The 9,132-nt window shown below is 45.6% G+C and overlaps 1 long non-coding RNA gene across 1 annotated transcript; it reads left to right on the forward strand.

Moving 5' to 3' along the window:
- The first annotated feature begins 388 nt into the window (after nucleotides 1-388).
- Nucleotides 389-5,579, forward strand: LOC113832857. Its single transcript, XR_003480331.2, has 3 exons — nucleotides 389-548; nucleotides 4,207-4,343; nucleotides 5,459-5,579. It is a non-coding gene; the product is annotated as an uncharacterized LOC113832857 (long non-coding RNA).
- The last annotated feature ends 3,553 nt before the right edge of the window (nucleotides 5,580-9,132 follow it).

A 9,132-nucleotide genomic window follows, 5' to 3' on the forward strand; every position in this document is an offset into this window, starting at 1 on the left:
GCCTCCATCTCCTGAGCACTGGAAGCTGCAGGCTCTCCATGCACAGTAGTTCTCAAAATGCTTTCCCAACATCCAGCTTGGGGCTTTGCCAGCATCTGAGTTGTTTTCAAGAGGCAGGCTTAGGCTCCCTGCATATTTTTGCCATTCCTATGAAAAATGAAAAGGAGATTAACTCCCCCAATCGCTGCCTGCATCTCAGACAGTTGGAAGAGAGATGTAGTTGCTTAAGAGCTCAAGGATACAGAATGGCCTGGGATGGGCATCTGCACATTTGGAGTTAGCCTGAACTGGTGTCTGCATCCTTGTGCTCTTGCTAAGTGGTAGCTAGCAGGATCCTGATTTGTTAGACTTAATCTAGAATTATGACAATACAACCTCAATTAGCTGCCAATAGTTATGACCATCCTTTCCTGATCGATCGTGCTTTTTTTCCTGTTAGCCCGCTACAGCCTTGTGACCCAAGGCTCTGGAATGGATCAACCCGCCTACGCCTGCACACAGCTCTGCGTCTCCATGGAAACAGCTTGTCAGGCCCTGCTTGGCTGCAGGTACCGAAGACCTCTCATTTGCAAACTGGGTTCCACACAGACTCGGTCTTAGCAACCAGGCAGGTGTCAGGAGCCCTGTCCTTTCTAGCCACAAGGGTCTGGCCTCTCATCAAGCCCCCTTTGTAGGGCACCTCCACTGACATCCAGGTGGCCTTGAAGGGAATGAAAGGCTTTCTGGCCCTGGCCCCTTCCTTCCTTGACACTGTTCCACCCATCAAAGCCTAGACTCATCTGAATGCCTGCCACCCCACCTGGAGCAGCAGCTTTGTCCCTCTCAGACCCTGCTGTCTGCATCCCTACTGTCTCTGGTGTAGCTTGGGCCCCCTATCATTTCCTTGCTTCAGGACTGCAAAATTCTCCACGCTGGTCCTAGCATTTCCGTGTGTTCAGTCTCCATCTTACAATGACTTTCTAAAAACGTAATGTAATAACATGTCATAAAAAAAGGCTTTGTAAGGTGGGGGATGCAGGGCAGAGGGAGACTGAATAACGCATGCTAGAAAGAAATGATAGCACGCAGAACAGGGTGAATATAGTTTACAGCAAGTTACTCCATACTTTCTAAAGAGGTAGGAGACAGACGTTTGCAGACTCTGAACACAGGATGTATGTGACAGATGTCCAATAAGATGGAAAGGCCAATCCTGCTGATTGGATCAATGCACATTGAATACATGGATTGAATCATCACGATCTAGCCTATAAATATACGCAATTATTACATGCCAATGAAAATCCGTTAAAAACAAGATAGTAGAACCAAAATGTCAGAATGTGATTATACCTATCATAGATTTTTTTCTCCTGTGTATGTTAATTCCCACATAATTCTATGCAAAGGGGACACAGCTTGAGTACTCCACAAACAATGGGCTGGACACTGTATGTTAGGTATAGAAATAAAACTGACTATGAACAGAGTCCTAACTTTAAACTGGCTTGTGACTTCCTTTAGGATTCTGATTATGTCAGGTGGGAAAGTCAGAATCAGGATGAAACCTATGTTTTTGAAGAATTCATCTCTTTTTAAAATTTATTAGATAAAAAAATCCAAAATATTATTAATGGGAAATAAAAAGGGTAACTCATATTTTTCCCAATAAACATCTGTATAAAGTTTGTTTGATTAAAAGCAAGATATAAAAAAACAAAACAAAAAAGCCGGGTGTTGGTGGCGCATGCCTTTAATCCCAGCACTTGGGAGGCAGAGGCAGATGGATCTCTGTGAGTTCGAGGCGAGCCTGGTCTCCAGAGCGAGTGCCAGGATAGGCTCCAAAGCTACACAGAGAAACCCTGTCTCGGGGGAAAAAAAAAAAAAAAAGCAAGATATAGGTCTGGGAATGAAGCTGTGTGGTACATGTGATAGGCTCAGTCCCTAGAGTACGGGGAAAGGCACACACACACACACACACACACACACACACACACACACACACACACACACATCCCTCCACCCCTATCATGGGCTAAGAGAACACAAATCTTTTCATGTCCTTCACTCATACTAGGACAGTTATTGGCTCCCATTCCCCTCAGATAGACTCCAGACCCTGGAAAAGACAAGCAAGATCACCCTGTTATCGATTGGCCAGGCTTACCTCCCAGACACAGCCCGTCTCGCCCTTCTCTCTGACAGCAGCTACTCACTGTCTATACTTCTCCCCGGCCTCTCCTTGGCACTGCTTCCTGCTTCCTGCTCCATGGTGTGGCCTCTTCTTGCCTGCCCTGATTTCATTTCTGTTGCTGGAATGAACTACCTTGACCAAAAAACAGCATATGGGGAGAAGAGGTTCATTTTGGTTCTCAGTTCCACGTTATGGCCTATCGTTGCTGGGAAATTCAAGGCAGGAGTTTGAAGCAGCCAGACACATTACATCCACCATCAAGAGCAGACAAAGAATAGACCCATGCTCACTTACTTGTGCTCAGCTCCCTCCCTATTTATTCTGTCTAGGACCCAAACCTAAGAACTGTTACCATCCACATTCAGGGTGTGTCTCCCCCTAATGACCACATTTAGGAAAAGCCTGGGGCAGATATGCCCATTGGGCAACCTGATTATGTTAGTTACTTTTCTGTTGCTGTGATTAAAATACCATGATGGGTGCTGGAGGGATGGCTCAGTGGTCAAGAGCACTGGCTGCTCTTTTAGATGACCTGGGTTCAATTCCTAGTACCCACATGACATCTCACAACTGTCTGTAACTCCAGTTCCAGGGGATCTGACACCCTCGCACAGACATGCATGTAGGCAAAACATCAATGCACACAGAATAGAGACAAATTATTTTTTTAAAGTTAAAAATCCTACCATGATCCAGGCAAGTTATAGAAGAGTTTGCTCAAGCCTATGGCTCCAGAGGCGTAAGAGACCATCATGGCAGGGAATCTTGGCAGCAGGGGGCAGACGTGGCGGCAGAAACAGCTCCCATCTCAAACAGCAAGCAGCAAGCAGCAAGCAACAAGCAGAGGAATGAACTGGAAATAACATGAGAAAATTATGCTCTCAAAGCCCACCTCCAGGACATAAATCCGTATCTCCTGACCCTCCCAAACAGCACCACCAGCTGGGGACCAAGTGTTCAAATATCTGAGCCTGTGGGGGGAAAATCCCATCTAAACCACTGCCCCTATCAAGGAAATCCCTCATTAACACTTCCTTCCCAGATGGCTGTACATTTCGTCAAAAGTAACCATCATTGTTAGAAGTAACCATCATACCACCATACGGCCCTTTTGTACAACTCCTCATGCATTTTTGGAGGGCTATGCTCTCGATTCTACAACTGTGAGTTTCTCTAAGTTCCAAACCTCTCTCCCACGTTGTCCTACTTGCCTTTCTGCTGTTGAGGGCAAGATGTTTGCCCTCCTCCATCTCAGTGCCCACCACAGTCACTCGGATGCTGATACACACAGGAGGGAACGTCAGGAGCCTCTGGAATAACAATGTTACCCCATGCTGATAGTAAATATGTCCTGCTTCAGGGTCTTCTTTGGCTTGGTGCCTACAGCCACCAGCCTAGGCCAGCTGTAACTTAGCCACATGCCAAGGCATTGCAGCACAGGCTGCTGGCCACTGTGTTTTGGGTTACTTCCGTAAATGGGTCACTGCTTCTGCTCAGCTCTGACTACCGCTGGTTGCCTTTCTTTAGAAGACACCTGGGAGTCGGCACCAGCCTTGGAGCTGGGCCCATATGGCTATGTCAGCAGCTAGAGAGCCATTCCTAAGAGCCGAGATATCCTAGGAGGCAGGCTTTCTCCTGGAGTTCCGGAAGATTCCTTTCTTGCTAGTGGTACAACTTCACCCAGGCAACGCTTTCCTACAGGAACCCAAGATCAGAATCACAGGGAGAGGAGAGTACAGTAAGCCGACTCAGGGATGGCTAAGACCTGTCTCCAGAGACAGGGTTGTTTTGTCTTGTTTTCTTTAGTCTTGTGGGGCGGGGGGGGGGCGGGGGGGGAGCTTGTAGTTAGTGATAGTGGTAACATAAGTTCGGCTGTCAATCAAAAGGGAGGGTGAATGGATGAGGACCCTTGTCCCATAGAGTAAGAAGACAGAGGCAGCGCCTGCCCACATGGGCACAGGGTGTAGTGTGAGGCAGCAGGTAGCCTTCAGCCCCCATCCTTCTCCTAAGTCATCACATCTTTCATTTTCTAGAAATGAGAAACCAACCTTTGGCCTAGAACCCAGATGAGATGCAGAAAGAACGGATTTTGTTTCCGTGTGGGTGGAAGGTTCGCTCAGACAGAGAAGGGGAGGAGCAACCAAAGGCCCAGTTCCACTTTCCCATTGCAGTAAGTAAGCAAAGGAGCCATTAAATGAGAAAATGTATGTGAAGGCACTTAGCACAGTGTTTGCCAAATGCACGGGATTCGATAATATTGACTTGTTCATTTTACGTTCACTCAGTGGCAGGACCTATAAGGCAGATTTGTGTGCAGAGAGGATAATAGGGGTACCCGTAAGGGTAGGGAGCATTCTCTACCTGGAGGGGCTGATCAATTTTGCCATTAGATGTTTCTTCCTTTGACTCTATAGAAACTCATCCATCAGAGGCAAAAAAAAAAAAATCTTCAGATATTTTCGTTTTACTATTAAAGCTTATCATACTCAACCTCCAGCCCTACCCTTGACAGTAGTGGAGATAACATAAATGCATTAAACACCAGAGATGGGGGTGGTACAAATTTCTAGTGAAGTTGAAACAAAAACTGGTCAATCTAAGTGATACCCACACCTACATATACATGTGCAGATACATAGACATACACAGAAAAGAAAACAAAAAGTAAAAAAAAATAAAATTAAAAATGGGCTGGGGTTGAGGTCAGTGGTAGAGTTTACCTAACGGTCAGGAGGCCTCAGGCTCAATCTGCAATACTGAAAAAGGAGTTTGCTGTGTGTGAACTCTAGTAAGCCTAGCTTCCCAACAGAGATGCAAGCAAATAAGGCAGATAAGGAGATGCTCAGCCATCTCACCTTGGTGCTATGGGGGTTCCATGCTTAGATGGTTATGAGTGGGAGAATGGGAGAAGAGTACATCTGCTGATGGCTTAGTGAGACACGGTGAAGGAGGCCAACGGCTGATACAAATCTTGGGCTCGGCTCCAGAGAAAGCGCTCTACATGGACAGCCTCTAACTCTACCCTCTACTTCTCAGAACAACCAGAAACCTTTGTTTAACCAAAAATAAACTAAATGCAGAACAAAACAAACCTGGAATTTGTCAACACCAGTCACCTGAGCCTCTCACGAGGCTTCATAAAGCTATTGGATTAATATAAGCTCTTGACAGCAAACTAAGCATGGCATGTGCTTGTATTTGCTCAACACTATCCCACATATACTTCGTCTTCATGCTTAGCAGTTCCCTGAGATGTGTAGTAATCTTTAATACTTGCCTTTACAGAGATGGAACTGTACTGCAATAGAGGTTGCTCAGATTAGTAAGAACGAAGAAGAAGAAGAAGGAGAAGGAGGAGAAGGAGAAGGAGAAGAAGAAGAAGAAGAAGAAGAAGAAGAAGAAGAAGAAGAAGAAGAAGAAGAAGAAGAACAACAACAACAACAACAACAACAACAACAACAACAAGAAAATAAATTGTTTTTGAGATAGGGACTCACTCTGTAGTCCAGGAAGGCCTAGAATTTACTGTGTAGCCAAGGCTAGCCTCAAATTACATCATTCTCTTGCCTCTGCTTCATGAATGCTGCAGCTATGGGTGTGTGTCACCATACCCAACTAAACTGACAAGAAAAATAATGTTTTATTAAATTCCAAATTCAATAAAGTAAATATATATATATATATATGTATATATATATAATATATATATATATATATATATGGCTTTATTCCCTTTACTATTATAACCAAGAACTATCCTAAGTCAATAATTAAAAGGCAAAAAACCCCAGTAGAAAAATCAGCAAAACATTGACCTATCAAATAATAAGCAGGGATCCCTGTAAACAATCTGTAATAAACACAGAAACAGTTTTTTGGTTTCAGGTTCTGCCTAAATGTGAGTTCTAAGTTTCCAGGTAATTTGAGCTGGATGAGACCTCACAGTCAAGGTTGAAAATGTATGAGGTCTTTTTCTTGTGTACTAATACCAAACCTAAATCTTGCAATGTTAACACCATCCACTGGGAGGAAAGAGATGGTATTGTCTGGGCCTTGCAGATAAATGTCATTAGCTGAGGAGGAAGACTGTGGAGGACAGTGTCCCTGAGCCGCAGGTTGTTTCTTGGGGACAGAGTAAGTCTTGGCCCTTTTCTTCAGAGCCCCTGGAGTCTTGCCACTCCACATATGGGCTAGTGGGACCTCCAGGGAACTTACAGATGTGCAGAAGACGGCCTTCCATCAAGCCTCTTGAACTGGAATCCGCATCTTAGACAGCCTCTGAGGTGACTGTACACAGACCTCATGGTGCAGTCACAGGGCAGCCACACAGGCTCCTTCCTCACAGGTGCTGTGTAATTGCTGGTAGGATGGAAAGCACAGGTGGTCTCTGAGGAGCCCTTCAAAGCTAAATCGTTGAATTTAATGAAAAGTGTCACACTCAGCCAAGTCGAATGCTTCCCACTCTACAAAGGGCTTTGTGATTAATGAATTAATAACAGTGTCATGGTGCTGCTGTTCTTACAAGTGAATTTAGAGTTCTTATTAGCATCCTTTCACTGGGCGTCTTGATAGACCCAGGAGGCATCAACTGAGATGACTCCTCTCTCATCCAGCTTTGCCTGTCCACCTCCCACAACAGAAGAGGCACTGGGGGATGTAAGATCCAGAGAACTGAGATGGAAAGACAGACCTGTAAGGACTGGATAATATCCAGTACATGTGACCTAAGGACACTGCTCTTTTCTGGTCTGCCCTCAGAACAGTCCATGAGCTTTCTCCTGATATCACCCAAGGGCGTGTGCAAGGAAGGGAGGGTGGAAGGAGAGGAAGAAAAGACTAGAAAGAGAAAGAAAAGGTAGCTAGGTCTGGCTGTGCTCTCCCTTCGGCCCAGTACTTGGAAGGCAGAGACAGGCAAATCTCTGTGAGTTTGAGACCAGCCTGGTCTATAAAGCAAGTTCTAGAGCAGACAGGGCTACATAAGGAGACCCTGTCTAAAAAAGAAAGTGGCAGGGGGACATTGCACCAAATGGACAGAGGCACAGATGCTGAACCTGGCCACTGAAGTCCCACCGAGGCCATGGTGTGCACGCCACCATCTCCATCTTAATTCTACTCGCTGTCTGCCAGTCTCTCTTCACTGAGCAGACCATCTTGGTAGCAACCCACCCTCCAGCTTCAAGGTTGTCTCTGGATTTGGGGGCTGCCAGGAAAGCTGTTAGATGCAAAGGAACAAAAGAGATGCGGGGATGGAGAGGCGTTCTGAGCTTGGCTAATGAGAGAGGTGACTCACTGGCTGACTCAGACGCCTGGGAGAGGGAAGCAGTGGGGGACAGACCTCAAAGGAGCCCTGCAAACCAGAGCTAGGAGGCCAGAGGCACGTTTCGGTTTTGTTGTTGTTTTGTTTGTTTGTTTTACAGAACTTCTTGGGGCTGTAGATGGGGGAGCAGATTCTCAAAGAGAGGGACATGGGGGGATGGGGGGGGCTACTTTTCCTTTTCTCTTCCCCAGAAGCTGGGTTGTGAATCTAGCCTTCTGTGCTTGGAGAGCTGTGTAGCATCCTCCAGCTATGCTGACCTGAGCTCTGGCAAATCTCAGGGCACAAACGCAATAGGAATTAATTGCCATCAGGTCCCCAGGCAGTGAGCTGAGTCAGGTACCACCCTCAAATTTTCTAATACTCTCCATTAGGGGAGGGAAAGGGCCACTTTTGATTTTTTTTTTTTAAGTATTTTACATTTGAGAACATTGTGATCCAACCTGTTCTTATAAATACATTAAACACTGTTCTAAACATATGACTAAGGCATCTTATCTTTTGTGAATGGCTAATTGAGGTTCTGAGATGGAAGAGTCCAAGGTCATTGCTATGAAGGTTGGTACCTGCCTTGCCCTAGGAGGGATGCACCTGAAATGATATGACTATGAACTGCCCACTACACAGTATAGCTAGGTCTCCTAAAGATCACACGTTTGTGACATGGTCGATTGTAGGGACAAGACTACCTACCTAGGTGACGAATTTTCTTCATGTGTTAAATAAGCCACATAGGTTCAAACCGGAAGCCTCAGCCGGTTCAGTCAATGTAAACCCACTGAGCTGGCTAAAAATAGCTCTAGTTGATTACATATTTATACGTAATTTGATGGTTGATGTCTCAAATGTACTTCTGCAGAGCTGTGAGCAAAGGCAGGAGGGGAGTTCTTGGCAGCTTGGCAACCTGTCACCTTTCACAAAAATGAAAAACAAAAGCCATAGGCTTTCAGCTTCCCCGGCCTCCTGCAGACAGCAACAGTGTTGCAACTGTTGTTAATCTCAGCCCTGGCTAACTACTTTTGTCGCCATCATGTTGCCTGTATTTAGTGCCGGGTGTTTTGTAACATTCTAACCCCATCTGTCTGATAATTATGAAAGCGCTGGAGAGTATTGGGTGTGCCGATAACAGGCTTATTCTGGTGAAAATGAAGAGATGGAAGCACTCAGCGTAGTGAGAAAAGTCTTCAAAGCTGCGTGCGGGGTAAGGAGCAATGGTCTTCGTCCACACTGGAGATCAGACCCAGGACTCTAACCACGGAACACTGGGCATATCCTGAAAGACAGACTGAAGATGTGGGCCTATGTGATGACCAGTAGTCTGCAAAAACTAAGAAACGGGAACACATTTGAATGGGAAATGAGTAACAACACTGAGTACCTAAAACGAAATACGAATTCAGGTGAGGGCTGAAATTGCAGGAGAGCATTTGGAAGCCAGATGTGTTTACCGATCCTTCTGAAACATTTGCTGAACACCAGGGTGGCTCTGTGGGGTCAAGGCCACTTAGATTCACAGCCTGGAAGTTCTCCTACAGCCTCACATGTAAAGCTTTGAAGGAACCAACATGGCTTCCGGAATGCAAATCACTCTTGGCAGCTGACATATTAACAGTCGTTTAGAACTCACCAATTTATAAAGCACATA

The sequence above is a fragment of the Cricetulus griseus genome (assembly GCF_003668045.3).
Source record: "Cricetulus griseus strain 17A/GY chromosome 1 unlocalized genomic scaffold, alternate assembly CriGri-PICRH-1.0 chr1_0, whole genome shotgun sequence".
Classification (NCBI taxonomy): domain Eukaryota; kingdom Metazoa; phylum Chordata; class Mammalia; order Rodentia; family Cricetidae; genus Cricetulus; species Cricetulus griseus.